General features: G+C 37.3%; 1 protein-coding gene across 3 annotated transcripts in view; it reads left to right on the top strand.

Moving 5' to 3' along the window:
• The first annotated feature begins 10,494 nt into the window (after positions 1-10,494).
• Syt1 (synaptotagmin 1) overlaps positions 10,495-22,006 on the top strand; it is a 585,526-nt gene continuing 574,014 nt past the window's right edge. For all 3 annotated transcript variants that reach the window (XM_055626131.1, XM_055626132.1, XM_055626130.1), the window contains exon 1: positions 10,495-10,872. The gene's annotated coding sequence lies outside the window, so the exon portion shown is untranslated. The remainder of the gene's footprint in view (positions 10,873-22,006) is intronic.

Here is a 22,006-nt window from a genome sequence, read left to right as displayed (position 1 = left end):
TGTCTTTTCTAAAATTTGTTTTAATATTTTATTTTTTGTAGTGCTATTGTAAATGAAATTATTTTTTGTACTTCTTTTTACATATTTTTATTTTGTTATTTATTTATTTATATATCTTTATTTATTGATTGATTATAATTTATTCACTTTGTATCCCAGCTGTAGCCCCCTCCCTCATCTCCTCCCAATCCTTCCTTCCCTGCCTCCCTCTTCTCTCCCATGCCCCTTCCCTAGTCCACTAATAAGGGAGGACCTCCTCTCCTTCTATCTTACCCTAGCCTATCAGGTTTCATCAGGGCTGGCTGCATCATCTTTCTCTGTGGACTGGTAAGGCTGCACCTCCCAAGAGGAGGTTATCAAAGAACCAGCCACCGTGTTTATGTCAGAGACAACCCCTGACCCCCTTACTAGGCAACCCTTTTGGAAACAGAGCAGCCTATGAGTTTCCTTTGCAGGCAAATGGTGGGAAATAGAAATGATCATCCTGAGTGAAGTAACCCATAAACAGAAAGACACATATGGTATATACTCACTTATAAGTGGATATTATACATATAAGATAAGCATACTAAAATCTATAGTCCTAAAGAAGCTAAACAAGGAAGACCCTAAGGAAGAGGCTGAAACCTCACTTTGTACTTCTTTTATAGGTTGCTCATTAATGATATGTGTAAAAATGACGGATATTTATGTGTATATGGAAATTCTCTGTAAATTCATTACTTTAATTGTTATAAGGTGGATTCCATAAAGTTTTACATATTTTTAAAATTATTTGGTCTAAACAGTAGTTATATTACTGTTCCAATTTGTTGTCCATCTACTTTTTTATCTACCTAACTGCTTGCTTCCATATTTCTAGTACAACTCTTAATAGAGTTGCAAAAGGGACATTCATGACATATTGACTCATTTTAGAAAATAATATTGCATTTTTGAAGTTCAGTTTATGTATAAGTTAAGGTAATCATGAAGCTTTCTTATTGTTTATATTTTTCTTTTCTTTCATTAGTGGAACTCATGGATTTCTGGATCAAATTTTACTTGGTTGATTTTTTTATTTCTCATTGGGTCAGTGTGTATAATCTTTTCAGTAGGCTGCCATTTTACCTTTGCTACTATATTTCAAAGGACTTTTTTCATACTTGGAAATAAAGGTTATTATCCAGCTTCCTCGGGCTCTCTTTATCTGGTATTCTATCAGACTGACCTAGTAAAGAGGAATTACAGTGTTCTCTTCTTCCTTCCATTTTTTAAAGGAACTAAAATAGAGTCTTAGTTAAATAAGTATAATGATTTAAGTTGAAAAGTTAAATACTCTCTAGATAAACACATCACACTGACTTTCTATATTCACTGTAACAAATTTGTACCGTTATAAAACTAAAGAGACAACAAATTATGCTGGAGGAGGGGACTAAATTACAAATGTTCAGAGAAAAACCAGAAACCCACCAATGTTCTAAATACTGAAATTAATAGATAATTAATATTCAGTCATTAAGAAATGACAATCAGAAATGAGGCATTGGGAGAGGGTAAACATTACTAAATATATTATATGAAAGATATAAATAAAAAGGAAAGAAATCAAATAAAAAGAGACCTATATGAATAGAGAGGAAAGACGTGGTAAAGAAGAACTAGAGATTGTCAAATGACTCCAGTTATTTATAAATAAATTACAAGACACTCAGGGAAGCCCTAAGTCCATCATAACAATAAGTTTTAGCTAAAGCATCTAACATTAAAATCCTAATGTATATTTATAATACTTATTGTATGTGTGTGTGTGAAAACAAAACCAAAAGGAATAAAAATGCAATACATATAGAGACCATGAGCATATTTTTATATTGTATTAATTAGAATTTAGACAAAAGATTTGATAAATACATGCTATGGAAAAGAAAATAGATATAGCCAATAAGAATATGGCATTATTGCCCATTTTCTCAGAAATCAGAACAGTGCAGGTTAACAATTCAACTGTGTATAGGTGACATTCACTGAGGAAGACCCATTGACATGAACTGTTATTTCCTTTTTCAATCCAGTAAATATCCCCATCAGTTATGCCTATGTTAGTGCTACTTTACACTTTCAAAGAGAGTAAATTATATAAATTTCAGATCCTCAAAACCTGGAACCAACTCTTAACCTGGCTGTACTTAAGAGAGATGTATGCAAATGAAAAACAAGGGCATTTGGAAGAATAATGTTTACCACAGCTTTGTAAGATATAAAATATTCAAAATTAGAGCAAAATCCCAAAGCAGGAAGGACCTGCTGGGAGGAGTTCAAGGAAGGGGAACATGACTAAAATATATGGAATGAAAACTTTTTGAATAAAAATGAGCAAACCAAATTAAATAGATGCATAATTGAATATAACACATGAGTCATCTAGAGAAAATGAAGCCCCAAACCTATTATTCTCATTGAAAGTCCATATGTGTGTGGAATTCACATGTACGTATAGGCTTGTCGCGGCACATAGGTGTCTGGAAGCCATTACTCTTCGACCTTACATTTTGAGGCATCTGTTTCACTGAGCATAGAGCTTGCAGTTCTGGCTAGGCTGGCTGGCGTCTTCCTATGTCTACACCCCCAGCAATGGGTCTACAGATAGGATTTGCTGCTGTGCCTGGCTTTATATAGGTGTTAGAGCAAATGCAGGCCCTCGTGTTTGTACAGTAAGCACTTTACTTAAAGAGCCATCACTCCAACCTCCTTAAATTTTTTTTTTACATTTTATAACTCGTGTGTGTGTGTGTGTGTGTGTGTGTGTGTGTGTGTGTGTGTTTGTGTGTAACAATGACTGGTTCTTTCCTTTTACCATGTGGGTTCTGGGATCCAACTCAGGTCATCAGTCTTGGAGGCATACAACTTTAACCTGCTCAGTGAGCTATCTTACTGGCCTTTAAACCCTAAAATTAAATTAAGAAAAATGTTCTCTCTCTTGCTCTGCATGTGTGGTGTATGTGTGTCTGTTTGTATATGTATGCATGTTTGTATCTTTATACATATGGGATAATTCTATTTATAAACTCTTTAAAAACAAGTACACCTAGCAATGACACTTTTACATATACATATTTACAGATGTGGTAAAACTGAACAATAGCTAATACATAATAAGTACAAAATACCAGATAGGGGTCCACTCATGGTACAGATTGTAAGGAGAAAATGAGTAAAAGATGATATTTAACACCTGACCTTTGAAGATGCGAGGTGAACTCACAACTAGCTTGAGTGCTCTTCAATCCATTCATACTAGGTCATCATGAATTCCATAATGAAATAAAGACTTCTCATATCCACAGCCACCTCTCAGTTTGGGTTCCATTCATTAAATGAGTGACAGGTAAACAATTCCTGTCCTAGCTTGAATTTTTCTTGGTCAATAAAGAGGTGATTATACTAATAAAAGTTTTCTGGTTATTATTTCACAAATTTTCAAAGTTATGAGGTATTTTTGGAGTCTCCAAGAGGAGGACTGGCAGTCCTTGACATACTCACAGTTATTTTGGGTTCTTTTTAAATGTCTATTAACCTTGTCAAGTCTATGTGGTTGAAATGTGAAAAGTGGAACGTTTGCCAGCTGTTGATCTCTGAAAGGTTGTTAAATATTTCTGTGTCTCAACCATTATGAAAATGTTTGTTTGTTATCTATACTGTTAGTATTGACCCCTCAATCTGTGCCTCAAGTTCTACTTGTCACTGATATACAATATAGGACATATTACAACCATGATCAAGGAGAAGATATTATTACTGGATTCTACATACATAACAGCCTACAACCACCTGGAATCGAAGCATGCTTTCCAAGCAAACCATCAGTCACCCGAGGATCTGTCACCTGCATGATGTCTTGACTATTCCAAATTCTTGAAATAGGAGGATATCTTGATCTATACAAGATCTTCTTTTTATTTATTACTTTGATAAGATAGAAAAAGGTAGATCAAGCTGCATATTAGCAAGAAGAAATTCTACTGGATACAACACTTTCCAAAAACAATCCAGAACAAATCAGTTCTTTGGTTTTTTTTAATCTGACCATGGACCACAACACAATCAAATCATAAAATGCAGGCCTTCATTGTCTGTTATCCTTTATCCTCAAATAATATTATTAAGTCATTTTAGCTTGTTGACTCTCATCTAGCCTGATGTCTGGCCCTTTACAGCTTTGGATAAGTCAATTACTCTATATAGTCATAGTTTTTGCATAACTTGAAGACAGCAGTTTAACTATCATTCTCTATGTTCAGTTGAACAGAAACCCCTTTTCCTGATTTCAAATGTTGTTCTTGCTTCTAAGTAAGCCAGGTTTCATAAGTGTTTGTTTTTTTTATGACATGGTATTCACAAAATATATCAAATGTTTCCTTTCTCAGGCCTTTGCTAGCATTAGCTCAAACACACTTTTATTTTGCCTTTGAGACATATCTATTCGCCTAAATAATATTTTCTTCACTAACCTCAGCAGCCTGGCACAGTACATTACTTTTTGAGTCACTGTCCTTCTTTTCATTTCTGGTATTTTCCTAGCTATGTATTTAAGAAAAGGCTTTTATAAGGCTACATTGAATGCTGCTAGCTCTTTATTTTCTTTTATCTGTAAATTGTGAAGTACTGTGATTCAGTTATGGGGTTCTAACTCTGTAGCAGACTGGCTCCATCTGGCTTCATTTTATTTTCCTTCCAATCCGAGGTTTCTGTCCTAAGCTCCATGGGTGGTCACTCAGAAAATTCATGTATTAATCTCTTTTCATTTAATTCTGACACAGAGAGCCTGCTTGTCTCTATCTTATTTAACTAACTATAAAATAATTGGTAGTCTTTACACATACCCAAAAGGCACTTCATCTTACTACAGAAACACTGGCTTAACCATGTTCATTACCACTCCATTCATAATGGCCAGATATTGGAAACAGCTAGATGTTCCTCAAAAGGCTGATTTATAGTAATAGAATATAACTCAGCCATTTAAATAAAAAAAGAAATCATGAACTTCTCAGGTAAATGGATGGAACCAGAAAAAAAAAAAAAAAAAAAAACGAACCTGAGTGGGGTACTCTGGGTTTCGAAATATATACCAAATACTTATTCACTTTCACTTATAAGTGGATATTAGCTATTAAGTCAATGGCAAGCAAGCTATAATCCATAGAAACAGGTTAGATGTAGAGTAAGGAACTAGAAGAGGACAGATTGATTTCTATAGGATGTGAAATAGATAGTTATAAATACATGGGGGAAAGCTGGAACAGAAGAATCAAGTGGAAAAGGGGGGAAGAGAGGGAAGAAGAAGGAAATACAAGGAGAGACAGCTAAAATTAAGTGCCATTTGAGGGGTGGTAGGGAAATTTAATACAGTAGAAGTATATATATGTTAATATATAATATGTTATATAAGATATAATATATTATAGTAATCGGTTATACACATGTTAATATATAATATATTAATATAATAGGATATCAATATTAATATTTAATAGGTTATATATTAATAAATATTTAAAGAGATCTAAATGAAAGGCCAAATGATGAGGGAGACAGAGCCCCCACTGGACATGTCTCGGCACCAAATAAAGCTTCCAGTACAGAGATTGAGTCACATTTAATTGGGCTGTTGGTCAAAGGGAATTCCCAAACAACCCAGGCTTTGCCAAGACTATATGTTGTTCCTCACATACTGACAGCAAGTCCCTATTTATGAATCAACACTTATATAACCATGGGGAAATTGAGAGCTGGTAGCTACATAGAACCTTCAATACCTACATACTAGCATGTTTGGTACAGGAAGTTACTCTGCAGCCTACCAAAGGAGAAATGTAAGCACCAGCCTAGCCACAAAGCCTTTGATCTACAATGGTGTCCTATCTGGAAGACAATGGTATTACAATGCTTTTGGGAGTAACCAATCAATATCTGGTTTGACTTAAGGCTCATTTCATAAGACGGAACCCATACCCAACACTCCTTGTGTGACCAAAGACCTGAGACTACATAGCTCAGGGACCTAGGGAAACACTAAATACTACTGTTAAAAGAGAGAGAGAGAGAGAGAGAGAGAGAGAGAGAGAGAGAAAAGAAAAGAAAAATAGTGTTCATCAATTATTTCATCCTTAGCATAGGATGTCTCTTAGTTTGAAAAACTAATTCAAACTAAATTTCAACATCAAAAAAAAAAATGATGAAGCTCATCTTCTCCACAAGTTCAGTTATAATTCATCTCCTGGAAGGATACAGCCTATGAGCAACACAAAAGACAGGAAGCTGTTCATATCTTCATACAGAAGTTGGTTTTCTTTCCGTCTCTGGTTTGTTCATTCTTTCAGTATTTATTATTTAGATGTATGTGCCTGCCTAACAGTGTGTATACCAAACACAAGTAGGCACCCATGGAGGCCAAGAGAGGGTGTTATATCCTCTGGAACTAGAGTAATAGGCAGTTGTGAGCTGCCTGAGTTTGATGCTAGGACCTGAATCTGGATCTGTTCCAAGCCAACTCTTTTTGGCCAAGACATCTCTTCATCCCCCAATTACTAAGTCCTTATAAGTTTTCAAATTTAGGCCAAGAGTGCTTCTCATACTGGCTTATATAGATGAAACAATGACAGAAAATCCACTCTTTCAGGAACCTGGGGGAGAAAGAATAAGAACAATATAATGATAAAGTAATTAAAAAGGTTAGTAGACCTTATGACCTTGTGAGGTTGTGGGAATTAGCATGAACTGTTTTTCTTAATCTTTACAAAATCCCTAAAGGTAGATGTTATGTACATACATTATATACACATGAGAAATAAGAAACCCAATGCTTGGAGAGGTTTTGCACATCTTTCAAGGTCACACAGCCAATTAGTTGTGAGGCTCAGATTCTACTAAATTCTCAGACTAGAAAACAAATTCTTATTCAATCCCCTATCTTAAAAAGAAAAACCCAAGGAGATGGGGGACTCAGTATCTTAAGAAACAATGGCAGAAAAAAAAGCGAAAAGAACAAGCTTTGAATCTATATAAAGAATGACAAAATTGGAAGAGTTGGTTATTTTTCATTTTTCATCCCTCTGGGTAATGATTTTTTTGGATAGTTTTTTTAAAACAATTAAGGATGTAAGGTTTAATGATATGTGAGAGTCCTAATGAAAACTGTAAACATATGTACTATCTATCAGTCGGCTATAACAGCCTTTTCACCAAAATGTAAATTTTATTGATATCTCTCTCATGCAAGTATTTTCTGTGGCCCACAGAAAATCTTGGCTCAGTTTGTGCTTAATGAATTTCTAGTTTCTAAACTTCCTAGTTCCCTCTCTTCCCATAACACTCAACTCTCTCCTCTGCCTCCAGTACAGTTCAGTTTCTATTCTGATTTCATAAGCTAAAATAGATGACAAAGAAATCATTAAAATAGGAAACAGAGGAATTCATGAGAAAAAAAATAAGGGGAATTTTGGCACTGACACAGAGGTTATAAAAAAGTTTTTTAATTAATAAAAAGAGGAATTTGTGCATAAAAAAAGCAAAACATTCAACATGGAAACAGTTCTGAAAATAACAAGTAATTAAGAAAAGAATCAACACTGTACAGTCAGGAAATGAGCTGATGGTAAAGGAGATAGGAATCCTAAATACAAAAGTGCCTGTAAATGGTCTAAAGAAAGTTGAAAGAATGAAACAAGTTTATTGAACATATCTTTCTTTTAAACAAAGAGCAGTATGATATGAAGATAAGAAAGCATACACAGTGTCTTCAATAGAAATATACTTGGGACTAAGAATATGCTCAGTAAAAGGCTTGGCAAGCATTAGGACCAGAGTTTAATCCTCAGACGCATATAAAAGCCAGGTGTGATGGTGCATGCAGTCATAATCTTAGCACTGGAGAGGCAATGGCCAGCAAGTGTAACTTAATTGGTGAGTTCAGAGCCAAAGGGAGATCCTGCCCCAAGGAGGGTGGATGGCATTCCTGAGGATGAGGAGTATTCCTGAAGATAATAACCAGGCCATCCCCTAGCTTCCCTAAGCATGTGTACAAGAACAACAAAAACAGTAGTGTTATACCAACCAAATAGGGCCAGGCAAGGTCTTCTGTGAATTCCTGAATGTTGAAATGTTGACAAGGATATACAAATAGGAGGGAGGAAAAAAACAAAAATGAAAAACTTCAGTCCTCCAAAGAGCTACTTTGTATCCAGTGTCAGCATGCAAATAATCTTCTTAATATTGATAAGTAAAAATGCTATTAACTCTAAAATTAAGTACAGTTTAACTGTGCCCAAAGCTCATTTCTTACTACAGAGAGCAGTCTCCTTCAGAAAACACTGGGGAGAAGCCTGGCATATTCCTGCCCTCTGAAGAACCATATTGGGTAGGGTATGAGGTGGAGAGGAAAAAAAAATGGCTAAAATGATGATAGAATCAGGGTCTGCAACAGAAATTCAAAAATTCTGTAATTCTCTTCTATTCATTGATATACTCTTTCTTCCTTTCTCTATAGGCTGCTGCTCATAATGAGGTAAACATGTCGTTTTTAACTTAAAAACCTAAAGAGAGAGATAAGCATTTTTTTAGAATAAAAATTTCTATTAGGTGGATATTACAATAATTCTGTCATGCATTCATCTTTATTGGAGCACACAGATACCTGATTCTTCTGTCTCCTCTTGCACTAACCCTATCCCTTCCCCCTCATTTTCCTGTTCCTTCTCTCCTTGACCAAACATTTAAATTCAATTTATAATGCTTACTATCTCTTTTTTCACCTTTGAAAGTATTTTCAAATAAGACTGGAACTATTTTGGAAAACAAATGGTGGATATTTACATGAAGTTACAGTTTGGAGGTGTGTTCTTTTCCCAGTTTACCCCTCATTCTAGGTTCTTGATAAAGAAAACAGGGAGAGCCCCAAACACAGGCATTTGTGTCCCAGAAGTATAGATTTATTGGAAGGTTGTCTTCTCTCGCTGGATATTTAGAATAAGGTTCTTAATCTTAAACATTATATAAATAGAAGAGATTTAATTAAAAAACCTGAAGAAATGTGTTACCGTTAATTGAATTCTCGCTACAGTTACCTTTGCACACCAGTGTTAATAAAACTCCAGTTCAAAGTGGATGAGTTTGGGGAATTGAGATACCTATTTATTTCCTTACCTGAGAAGCCACGGTCATCCTGTCAGGAAAATAAAGAGCCCAATTAGGGGAGTTCTCATTTGTGCCTATTGATCAACTTTACACAAACTGCTAGGATCTCTAAGCTAAACAAGAGGTTCAGAGAGCACTGAGCAAGGTCAAGTGAGTGAGAAAGGAACATCCCTTTTAGTGTCATGAAAACCTGTGGAGTAGTGAGGGCTCCTGCCCTCCGGGGCTGGGCTGTCCCAGGGGCCGGGCAGCCCGCCCTCCCCACCGAGCCTCTCAATCTCTCTGTTTGGCATCTCTCGGTATTACCAAGCTATAAATTGCCCGGGAGCTTAGAGACAATCAGGTCACCACTGCCCGCACAGGGGAAAAGCTTCTTACTTCGGAGCAGAAGGGTTCCACTAGGAAGAGAAGGAGGGAGAAAGCCCTTTAGCCCTCACCGCACTGGAGAGAGGTGGGGGCGGGGGCGAGCACAAGCACAAGAAGATGGAAAAAGCATGTCTAACAAGGTCGCACTTGACCCAAGTCTCCAAACTTATTGGTCGCTGCACGTAAACTCCCAGGGCACTCCGCTGCCTGGCAGCTGCAGCTGGGTGGAGCCGCGCTCCTCCGCCCCACCTACGGGACGGACCTCGCCTACGTCTCTGGCCCACCACACCCTTCCAGGGCAGTCTCCAGGCATCTAGCTGCACTGACATGACCAGAGCCCGGCTTTCCACTCGTGTTCAGGCGGAAGGATGTGACTGGTCTCCCAAAGCAAGAAGGACCTCTGTCTCGGTCGGCCCTGTTTCCTCAACTCCGCCGGGTCAGAGGGCCAAAGACAAACTTCTGCCTCTCTCCCGTCCCAGCTCCCACCTTTCCAACCTACAACTCACACATATCAAAACTCCGAGGGTGCTGTGGCCGTCTGGGCATGCTCAGAATCAGGGCAGGTTTTGATTGAAAGTATAAAGAAAAAAAAAAAAAAAAAAGCTTTGTATTATGCTTGCTCCTTATCCTGTGCATATGGCTTACTGAACAGGTTGTGGCCATCCAGTCTGCCCACCCGGCTTAGAAAATATCTTTCAGTGTTTCTCCTTGAGATCTGGTCCCCTCTTAGTTCAGCCTACCCCCGCCACGCTCTTGAGCCCCTCTTTTCAGGTCGCTGTCCGCTGTGGGGATGGAGAGACACTACCAGCACTGGGCTGGGCTCCGTTGCCTGAGAGGATCCACCTATTATTAGTGTCCCCTGATTGGCTTCTCCGAGCAGCGTACCGTGGTGGGAACCAATCAACAGCCGGTGCTGGGAGATGATGGGCGGCCGCCTCCTCACTGGAGGGATTCCTGGAGAAGCTGCAGTGTGGGGATGCTCTGACCGAGTTCAGCCCCCAGTGTCTCTCCTCCTCCTCCTCCTGCAGCCGCCGCATCCGCAGTTGGCAGTGGGCAACTTGAAGCCGTACCTGGGGCAAGCCCCCAGGGTCCTGCTGGTCCGGCAGGGTGCTCAGCGCCCCGAAGGGGTGTGTGTAGGGTGGGGGCGGCCAGCTGGGACCAGCTGGTGGCCCTAGAAAACCTCACCCACACCCACACCCACACACCCCTTTTGTGTTGCAGGCTGCCCCTCTGAGAGAGCAGAGGCAGCGAGAGTACTCGCGTGCCTCGCACCGGTCCGCGGCGAGAGCAGTGGGGACCAAGACCAGCACCAGCTCCCGGTCCTCGCTTCAGGTAAGGCAGCCCCAGCTGGCAGCGCGGCCACCCCGGTGGTACCTCAGCGCTTGAATCTGTCAGAAAGACCCATGTGCACTTGGTTTGTGGCGGTGGGAGACCTAGGGAGGGATTCCCCCAGTAAGCCTATTGTGAGAAATGCGAGAGCACAAGTGCATCTCCCGGAAAAGCACTTTGCACGGGGCTGGTGATTCAGAACCAGGAGTTAATGTTGGGCATCCCCCATCTTTTTGCTTCTTCCATTCTCTCCCCAACCCCCTCCTCTCTCCTCCCCTTCCTCCCATTCTAAGCCAGCGGAGGGTTTTGTTTTACCCCTACCCCCATCCCCACCCCGGGGAGATTGTCTTTCTTACAAGGAAGAAGGGCAGTGAAGAAGAGAGGAAGATTTCTCTCTGTTGGAGGGCAGGATAGAACGCAACCCCTGTGAAAATATGAGTCCAGGAAGCAATGAAACCTCAGAGGGGATTAAACTGAATGAGAGTAGACCAGGAGCCCAGCTCTTGCTCTCAGAAAGGAAGTGTCAAGTTTGACTCTATCTCCTCCTTACAAGAGGCTACAAATGGAACAAAAATAAACCAACACTCCAACCCACTTTCAACTGCTTAATTGCTGCCGCTCTCCAGTGCCAGCTATGTGACTCTTCTTGTTTTGCATCTGTGTCCTATGAGGCTGACAGTTTGGGATAGCACATCACTGTCTGAACTTTGAGGGCTTCTTGAGTTTATAAAATTAAAACTAGATCAGTGCTCTCCTGAGGTTTGTCCTGGTAGCCCTTATAGTGGGAGGGCTGAAAACATGGGAAGTTTCAAAGCATCTGCAAGTGACAGCAGAATTAAGGAGATTTTACTTTAAGGTTGCTAATCTGGTTAGCTTTCCTGTGCATGTTGATGTTCACTTCCCTGATGTTAACCCTTTGGTGAAACACAGGATGTTTAACTTTGTGTTAAAGCTACTTTTGCGTATGAAATTCCGTTTTACCTCTTTTTAGGCTACATTCACACATACTTTCTTTTAACATGAAAATATTTAGTGGCTGTGAAATGATGTTTCTGCAATTTCCATGCTGTCTTCTGAGGATAGATGTAGGCTCAGTTGACAGAATCCTCTTGGGCTAGAAGAAAGTTTAGGAAGTAATGGAAAGAAGGGAGCCTTAGATTTAAAAGATCTTAAGGGGGAGAAAACCTTACTTTTCTCACATCTTGTTAAAAGATAGATATTGGAACAACAACTTCCATAACTGTCAGAATAATAGGTCAAGTACATCATACTTGTTAGACAGACCTTGACAATAGCTTCTGCAATCTCTAATTCCATCATCTCTGATCTAAGCTTTGTTTTCCTATTATTCCTTAGAGACTGATAAGCGATTGCTGTCAGCTGGGAGGGAGTGAAGAGAAATACCCAGTTATGTGTAACAGGAAAACATGAGCAGAGCGAAGGCAGCAGATGCTCGTAACAAGATAAATCTTTTTGATTTATCAGGAGAAATGCCAAGTCGTATTTTTTTCTAGATGTCTATTTGAGATAAAAAGAGAAGACCTTCCTTCTTAAGTCCATCTCACCTTCCATACTGGGTAACCCAGGTAGTCGCTATCAATCACTGCAATTAATGTGTAAGTTTCTACACAAACTTAGAAAAGAGCTGACTTCACGTGCCATCAGTGATACTGATTTGTTTATTGATTAATATTAATATTGTATATTATTTCCAAAACCATTTTCCATTCTAGCTGGTTATCTCACCTCATTTAGCAGACTTCATGCACATATGCACGGACACACACACACACACACACACACACACACACACACCACACCACACCACACCACACCATACATACTCATTCTCACATACACACACATACACAGGACATTTCCCCCAAAGCTTTAACACCTAAGTGACTTCTTAAAAACGTAACGTCCCTGCTGAAATGTATGACTTTTCAGAGGTGACATTTTTCAGTTACAAGGACGAAAGGATAACCACTTAATTACCTCGTGTGTGTGCGCTACTGAGTTAACAAGTTTAGACATGAAAAGACGTACAAAAAGGAAAGAAGTAGTTATGCGTGTGGACAAAATAAGATTATGTTTGCTTGTTTTTCCATCGTATTGGGGAAATGTGAAAGTTTGGGCTTGATTTGTGACATTTATTTGTATGACTCTCTAAAATATTAATTATATCAATATCATGTACAGAGATGCTTTTGAGTGTGGATTTTTTCATGTACTTCTGAAAATTTGAGCATTTATATGCTGCAAGTCATAATTAATTGTAACATGTAAGGTACAGATTGAAGACTTAAAGTGATTTAGAAAATTTATGGTCACAATTTCATACAGTCTTCATTTTTCACGCTTTAAGATGATGACTTAGAAAGTCTTAGTATTGCTTTAGATATGATAATTATAATTTAAGGTATTTTTTTAACAAAACTAAAGATTGAAATTACAGAAGGGAAATCCTAAAGTACTGCAAGGATAGTTGTCAATATTAGTTGTGAACCTTATATCTCCACAGAAGATGTTAGCTATTCTAGCAGGTTAAATTATCAGGTGGTTGTAATAAGTTTTTTTAAAAAAACGGAGAAAACATGCTATTTACTTTTTAAGGTATGCATATCAAACTTGATCATAACAAAAGTAAAAGTAGGAAATGGTAGCTTCTCCTAATCGTGTTTGCAAAATGAGCTGTGAGATTAATAAATAAAATGAGGAATGCCTTAGAAATTTGAAAGTTAATTTGAACTTCCTGTTAGGCTAATAACACATTGAAATAATATCAATCCATCTCTTTTAATGTCAGTGTATTAAATCAACTTAGAGTATATTCCCAAAACAGGTTCTCAGTGCTATCTAACAGGATAAAAATTTAGATTTAAAGAGACAATTTACATGAATCTCAAACCTTCTGCTTTCCAGTTTATGCAACACCTGGGAAGGGTTATTGTTAATTCTAATTTGTAACATGATATTTATCTTCCTAATGCTAATGATTACATGATTACGTGGGTTGGGGGGTAAAGAAGCAAAATAAGACAATTTGATTATATAATAGAGAATTTTATCTAAAATCATGGGTAACCCAGATGAAACATAGACTTCATGCCAACGTACAATGTAGTTATGGATCGTACAAGCATTTTGCAAAAATGTAATGTTTTTTCATTAAATATCTAATTCACTTGTAGTTTAAAATTTTGAATGATTTATTAGTCATGACTGTATCTGCACTGAAATTCTAATAGATATGAGATGCTCCCGGCTGAATTTATTTTCATTAAAATTAGCCAAATCTATTTAAGTGGGATAAAATGAATGTGTATAAATACATAATTTTAATTTGGATTCAAATATGCATGCTGTATGTACACACACACACACACACACACACACACACATATATATATATATATATATATATATATATATATATAAAACATTCATAATATACACATATTCCAAAATTATGTAATGTTTTTGGAGCGACAAGAATTTAGTGGTCAGTAAGTTATAGTATGTTGAAAGTTGAGGGTACTCACTTCTCAAGCACCAATCAAAGAAAGATTATAACATGGTAGGCATGCATTAGCCAGTCTTTGGGTATAAAGACTAGGAATACCTAGAGATGAAATAAGTGTGAATCAAGAGCATTGCTTTTACTAGCACATACTTCCAAAGACTGGGGAAGACGTATGAACTGACTTCTCAGTATAAAAAGGTACTGAAATCATAATTTTGCCTGATTTATATATGGTGGACGACAAAGTCTGTTTGCAGGGCTTTTTCAGACGTTTCAGTGACCCTTTGCATCTAGGTAAACATGTTCATTCATTTTATAATTTTATGTAATTGAACGGCCTGGTTATCACTGCTTTTTTTGAGTAGGGAACATAGCATGATATTTTCACATTTAAGTTCTTCAAGGGATGACTGATGTTTTTCATTTTGTTATGTAAACTTAATCCAAACCTTTTCATTTAACCTGTGCATTTTCCTCGAGGGACTTTTAATATTTCCAAGCAAAAAGAAACTGCAATTTTCCTTTAGATTTTCAGAGAGGTCTTGAGATACTACTTTCATTGGCTACAAAGTAAACAGTTATAACCTGGCTCCTGCACAGCACCATACTCAAGTGTATACATGACAAGTAGGAACACAAGCTTCTTTAAAGTTATGTTATCACAATTCAGAAAATTTTCCTTCTTTCCTATCCATATAAATGGAACATTGACTTTGCTGCTTTAAGAAAAAATAAAATAAAATAAAGCCTCTTCTTTTAAAGCAAGGTTGTCATTGTCAGATGACGATATCTACAAATGTGTGTCCTGGAACCGATGCATCATGGCTGCATTTTGGACATACATACCCTAAAATGAATGAGAAAAAATATCGTTGTGTTGTAGAAATAGTACGACTTAAAATGTTGTTTATACATTTTTAAATATAATTTTCAAAATCTACCACAAAAGAAAGTTTTCAAATGACACTCAGTTTTTATTCAGTTCTGAAACACCATAAAAACTAATTTGGAGTACAGTACATTTTTGATACTGTTTTGAGTTTCTGGCCATGCCTCTGAAGAACACAAAGCTCACAAAGAACAACAATTTCTATATTTTTTGTATTTATTTTTACCTCCAGTTCAAATTGGGTAGATCAATTCTGACTCTCTTTGACTTTATTTTGTCTCCAAATATACACTTGGTGCCTAGAAATGTGTCAGCTCACTGGCCCTGGAATCACTAGCAGAGTGATCATTTCTGTAAGTGCCTTAACGACAGAGAGCATGTACTGACTGCGAACATAGGGAGGCACTATGCTGAAAGAGAAGTCTCCAGAAAATTATGACGCGTGTGAAGATAAGAAGTATCGTCTGGTTCTTAATTGTTTGTGCTAAACAAGATATGGGGGAATTTTCACATGCAGTGAGGATGGCCTTTCAGCCAGTATCAGAATCAGGTAAGATTATTTACGTAAGATGTCATTTAGTGACTTTTTAAAGCAACCCCATCAGACAGCAGCCCTCACCACGTACTAGGTTAGAAGCATGCTACTGAAACCACAAATGATACACACAAAACGCTCAGCTAAGTGCCTCGGTGAAGAACTCATTCTTCACTGGAAGACCTGATAAATCTCAACCAGTATGGTACAGAAATGGGCATCCCTGGCTTTGTGAACCTATTGCTATTATTTGTGAAATATAGCTTAGTGAACGATCCTAACATGCCTAGCATTTCTATAATTATTTCTGCCAAAGGGAGAAACTAGTTCTGTATCGTTCTCTGTGAGAACTAAATATTTTATTTTCCCTCTTAAGCAATTCAGCTACTTCATCAAGGATAAAATGTGCACACATACTCCAAGACAAATATAATTGAGGATTTTTAAATGTCAAACATCCTTTCCCTGAATTGCTTACATGATAACTACTGTCTCGTATTTTGTCTTCACCCTCCCTGTCCATGGCCGTCATGTCAGTTATATGGTAACAGGGAGAGGATCAGACAAACCCACCTCAGTCCTCCGGTGAATTCCCTGGGTGCCCCTGCAGATTACAGCATCCTGTTTTGCCCGAAGCTCATTTCTTCCTTACCTGTGATCCCATGCCTACCTAGATAGGAAGCAGGTAATTGCATTTACTAATTGCTACTTTGAGATTCCTTCATCAACAAGAAGGCAGAAACACATGGCAATACTCTGAACATACACAGCTGTGCAAAACATGTATTAACCCTTTGATGTGTGGTGCAGATGCCTACATAAAATTTAAGGCCATTTATAAAACAACTTCTTATAAAACAATGTCTCCTTCAAGAATTACTTTCAACTCATCACAGATTATGTAATCCAAAGTCAAAGCCATTAAACCAGGAGTTGCTGGAGCATTTTTTTTAACGCCTGAGGATAATACTGAAATGCCCATTAAGACTGAAATGCCCATACAAAAGGGAGTTCCAAGTTAGGTATGGAGATAAACATCTGTAATCCCAGGAGTTGGAAAGTTGAAGCAAGAAGATCAGGAATCCTAGGTCATTCTCAGCTACATGGGCTAGCCTGGGCAACATGAAACCATTGCTCAACCATCTCCTTTACCTCAGAAAAGAACTCCCAACCATACCTTTCTCAAACCCAAATATGTCTGTGATTAAGACCTTTAAATGGTAAAACATTTTACCCTCTTGCCTACAGATTCTTAAGAATATTCCACATTTCTAGGGTTTATGTTGAAGCAGCACATAGAACAAGGCTGTTTTGAGGATGCATCCTTAACAAAGTGCTTTTAAGCAAAGCTGCACATGCAACTTACTTCACAGGTAATGAGCAATCGAGGCAGCAGGACAACAGGGCAGTGGGCAGCAGGTCATAACCACTGAGATGAGCATTAGAAATTGTTTGCTACTGAAGAGACAAATGAGTGTCATTTTCCCAAGTCCTGGTCTCCAATACTCTATGCATTGAAGCTGTTGGTAAGACCCTATTTACTAGTTATGATGCACAGAAATTATCTATCGACTTATTTTTGAGAAAAAAATATAAATATACAGAAATGCTATTTGGACAAATGGCTTAATAGCCTTTGATGCTAGAACAAGTGGTATAACAAGGGATTCAGGCATAGTGAGACAGCTCTAGACTTTCACTTTTGGGTTAGGAACATTATTAAGAAGCAAAGTTGACACAGTTTCTCAGTAGAAAGGCTAGGTAGCAAAGCACTGAAATCAGTTTCTGACTTTGAGTTTCTGCCAGATCCTGGCTTACCAGACTGGCTTCCTGCCTAATCCCCAGCATTTTCATCAGATTTGAGAAATGAATAAAGGCAGCCATTGGGCATTAGAACACATTTCTAGAACATTTTGGAATCTTCTATAAATAGAATCACATCACCACTCTACTTTAACAAATATTAAGATATAAGGCTGTAGATTTCAGGTTTAAGAGTCTGTACATGTAAACAGGACTCTGTTTGCATGAAAATACTTGGGTTTTAACTCTGTATATAGGAGATGTGTATATAGGAAACCATAAACTTAGTTTTAAAAGTCAAGCAATCACTACAAGATATGTCTAAGACTAACAATCAAAATGTGACATTTTAAAAGAAAGCCAACATACCCCTACATGCAAACTACACTGCTGTTTTAAAATTTTTAAATTGTTTTTATGTATGTCATTCTATCTTTTGATGATTTTTTTTCTCAAGCAGTGATAGTTACTTTTTGAGCAACTCATAAATAACACAAAATGAATATTGACAGTTGGGGAGAGCTAACTCCTCCAGGAACAAGGAGGAAAGATGAGCCCTGCTATGCCTTTGAGATTCTTTCATCATGTATATATTGAACACAGAGCAACCATTTTATTTCTCTTGACTTCTGACTTTTACACCTGTACTTATGCATCGAAGCATTTTTACTTCTCATTGCCTAGAGCAGAAAAATTATTTCAGCTCTCTGGCAATGACAATGCTCCAGGAATTTTCTGCAGCTTCTTCCTTCCACTAAGACTAATTTCTCTGAGAATATTTTCCTTCCTACTCTCTCCTTTTATTTTCCTCTTTATTTTCTTCTCTCCCTCTCTCCTTCCCTCCCTATTCTTTCTTTCTTTTTGATATCTTCACACATGTCTCCCTATAGATGTAGTAACAGGAGGCTTCCTAGTTTTAACTCTATGGTCATCTTTTATCAGTTTGATTCAGTTTTTCCAACAACCAAGACTTGTAACTCATAAAGTGTATATACTGGCTTCATAATACATGTATATATAAGTACTGGAGAAGGGTCTTAATATGTTTACATAATTGCCGTGCTTAATGGAATGTGCCATGACGAGTGATTTTAGGAATTTGCATATTCAGGCTTCTCTTATGCATAGTTTCTAGGTCCAAACTGATTGCAGGGTGAATAATTGTGCTTCAAAACAAAAAGCAAAAAGCTAGCATGGAGTAATCTGCACCCAACCCTCGGTGGTGCATTAGTTACCTTGATTGATACATAGTTCTGTATTGCGGACTTTTGTGTTGTATTATTTGATTTTTGTAGTAGATTTTTCTATTTTACAGGTGCAGTAAAGAAGACTCGGGTGCTAAATTAGGTGGCTACAATTATACATTTAGCATGTGTTTATATGTTTTGTTTCCTGGTTTATATTGCCTTACTACTCAGTGAGAATCATGTGTTTCATCATCATCTCCATACGAAAGAGTTAGTTTGCTCTTGATTATCAGAAACAAACAGACAAAATGTATTGTCACCATTGGAAATTAAACTGCTTCTCACTGAACTGAAAAGATGAAGAAGTTTTAATATTCTATTATTTTTTGCTATGCTAATTTTTGAAGGGATTGAGTTTGTGTTTTGAAATTAATCACAGACACTTTCTCAGTCTATGATTAAAAAAAAAAAATCCCAAAGCTTATGCCCCTGACTCAGTTTTCTTTTAGTTACCACTGTCTTACTGTGATGCCAGATTTGTAATCTCATTTTCCCCATGGTATCTAATGGGAGGCAAAGGCCCGCCCGCAATTAGAATAACGGGAGCTTTAGTTGGGCCCTAGCTGCCTGGTGCTGCCTCTTCCTGTTCTTTCTGGTGTCTCACTGTTCCTCACCTAACACTAATGGAAGCTGTTGAGCCCATTGATGCTTTCCTTTCCTAGTCCTGTTTCTATTTTACCTCAAGAGAACATCTCCAAACCTTAACCATAAATTAACCCTTGTGTGACATCTCCCTACTGACAACTTCTGTGTTCAGGGTCAGATTTAGGAGGAGGAAACACTAGTATTCATGAGCACTGCAATATAAATCAATATCATTGACCCCCGGATTACTGTTATAAGTAAACGGGAATTTTCTCTGAGATTGGCTCACAGAAGTAATAGAAAATTGAAGCACAAGACTAGACCTTTGTAGGAACTCTTGGAGGAAGAAAAACTCATCATGTTCTTATTTCTCCCTACGTGTCGAGTACTTTTCCTCATGGTTTGGATTCTGAATTATATTCGATATCATTGATATAACTGATAATATAGCCACATCTTTTAATAAGAAAATGATGGAAAGGAACATTTAAGGAACTTGCTGAAGCTCATGGAATGTGGTCTGACATGGGATCAAATCCTAGCCATCTGTTTCCTGAAGCAATTCTCATGTATAAGCTTCACATTGTCCTTGAACATATAAACGGCAGATGAAGAAGATGGTGGCCCATAGCTGATAACAACACAGACCGACAAACCGAAGGCTTACTTATCTGCCCCAAATCTGCATCAATTTGAACCTCGTGTTACTGCAATATAGGCAGGAAACATAAGGCTTTATTCACTTGACAAGATTCAAGAAGATATATAACTGACTGCTAAGTATTGATTAAGAAAGAGATATGTAATAAGGTTTTACTTGTCTGGTACTTGTTGGTATATAGTGTATCAGCCTACAGTACTATTTCTTCAGTAAGCACAGTGATATGCCTGTTGTATGCCAAGCAATGTTTGGATGGTGGCAATATAGAAGGAAACATAATAGATAAGTATTCTATTATATGGAGTTTACATTATAGGGGAAAAGAGAAATTTAATAACAACAGCAAAATAGAACCACGGTAGCTTTAAATAGTAGTTGTTGGTAGGAAATCGCAGAAAAAGCTAATAAACCAAATGACTATAGTTGGGAGTATGGAGAAAACAAAAATACAGAAGTTGAGGCATAAAAGAAAAAGGAGTCAGCCTTTCTTCACCTGTGATTGTCAGACACACATCATTGTCAAAGGAAAAGTGAGCTGAACCAGCTCTCTATACTAAATACCCAGGACTATCACAATGACTTGTCCTCTACCTTTGCATTCTAGTTAAAAGCATTCTAAAAGCATCAACACACTTTCGGTGTTATAATCATATATGATCTCATAATTTTCTAAGTATGTGGGATTTATTTCTGTGTCATATTTTCTTGGTATGTATATATGCTAATGTGGTTTCAGAGGTATAAGAATTGGGCATGAAGTGAATGGAAACACTTTCTCCACACATAACTGAAATCCACTCTTGAAAGTTTTACACATAAATATTTTTATTCTTCATTATCATAATTTGGAATAGTCTCCTTACACACTTTTCACAAATCTGTTGCTAAATTTTAGTAACCTTTCTACTTTTTTCTAATTTCTAAGGGAATTAAGTACCTGCCTTCAACCAAGTTCAGTATTTTTATGGTCTTAAGTGAATGCAGTGGGTTTTTATCAGAGTAAACTTTTTTCAATGTAATTTCCTTTAGAGTATATTTTTTATTATAACCTACAAACTCTAATTTAGATTTTGAGACAAAAGTAAACAAATACTGGGAATATGATAAAACAAATCATTTTGTGTCGATTATCATTTAGACAACACAGATCTTGAAGCATTAACCGGAAATTATTTTGCCTTTATCTTGTTCAATATCCTGGTTTCAAGAAGATAATAACCCAAGCCTGTCTAGGTCACTCTGTGATAGTAAAGCAGGTGCTTACAGATGCACATTGTCCTATGTGAAACCATACTGCCATTTAATCTACTGCAGCAGTTATTAAATGATAATTAAAGCGTCAATCTTATGTGACCTACTTTTTTCCTTCCTTAGGATTCTTCTCTATAAGCTTAATCATAACAACATATTTTTAAAATGGAGTTATGTTTGCTATGTACTCTGGTCTGCAAGTGGCAATCTAGTATGTGCTCCCTATCAGTGGAGTTAAAGAGCTTTGTCGTCTACTTTCTGTCTTGCATGCATGTGTATTTTGATTTTGAGTTTTAGTTCCTGTGGAATTAAAGTAAATTTTACAGAATTTTTAAACAATTTTTTCACTTTGATTTTTTATTCCCATTAAGACAACAAGAGGGAAACATTTGATAGAAAATGTAGTTAATTAATCCACTAATGATATATCATGTTGCTGACATTAAAGCTTAGTACATAATCAAATATGTGAATAAAAATAAGAACAAATGTTCTAAAATCTTTCTGTTTACAGTCTCGCACTTGCTATTTCTATTCTTTTTTTTCTTTATCCCACTACATTAAAAGAAAAAGTCCTGGTTCTTACCAAATAAGGTGACACTATGACATACAAAAACCTTTAGGATTTTTAAAAAGAGAT

This window comes from Psammomys obesus, unplaced genomic scaffold (genome assembly GCF_907164565.1).
Source record: "Psammomys obesus unplaced genomic scaffold, mPsaObe1.curated_primary_1811, whole genome shotgun sequence".
Taxonomy (NCBI): domain Eukaryota; kingdom Metazoa; phylum Chordata; class Mammalia; order Rodentia; family Muridae; genus Psammomys; species Psammomys obesus.
The sequence above is the reverse complement of the archived record's forward strand: the minus strand, read 5'-3'. Positions and strand labels throughout refer to the sequence as shown.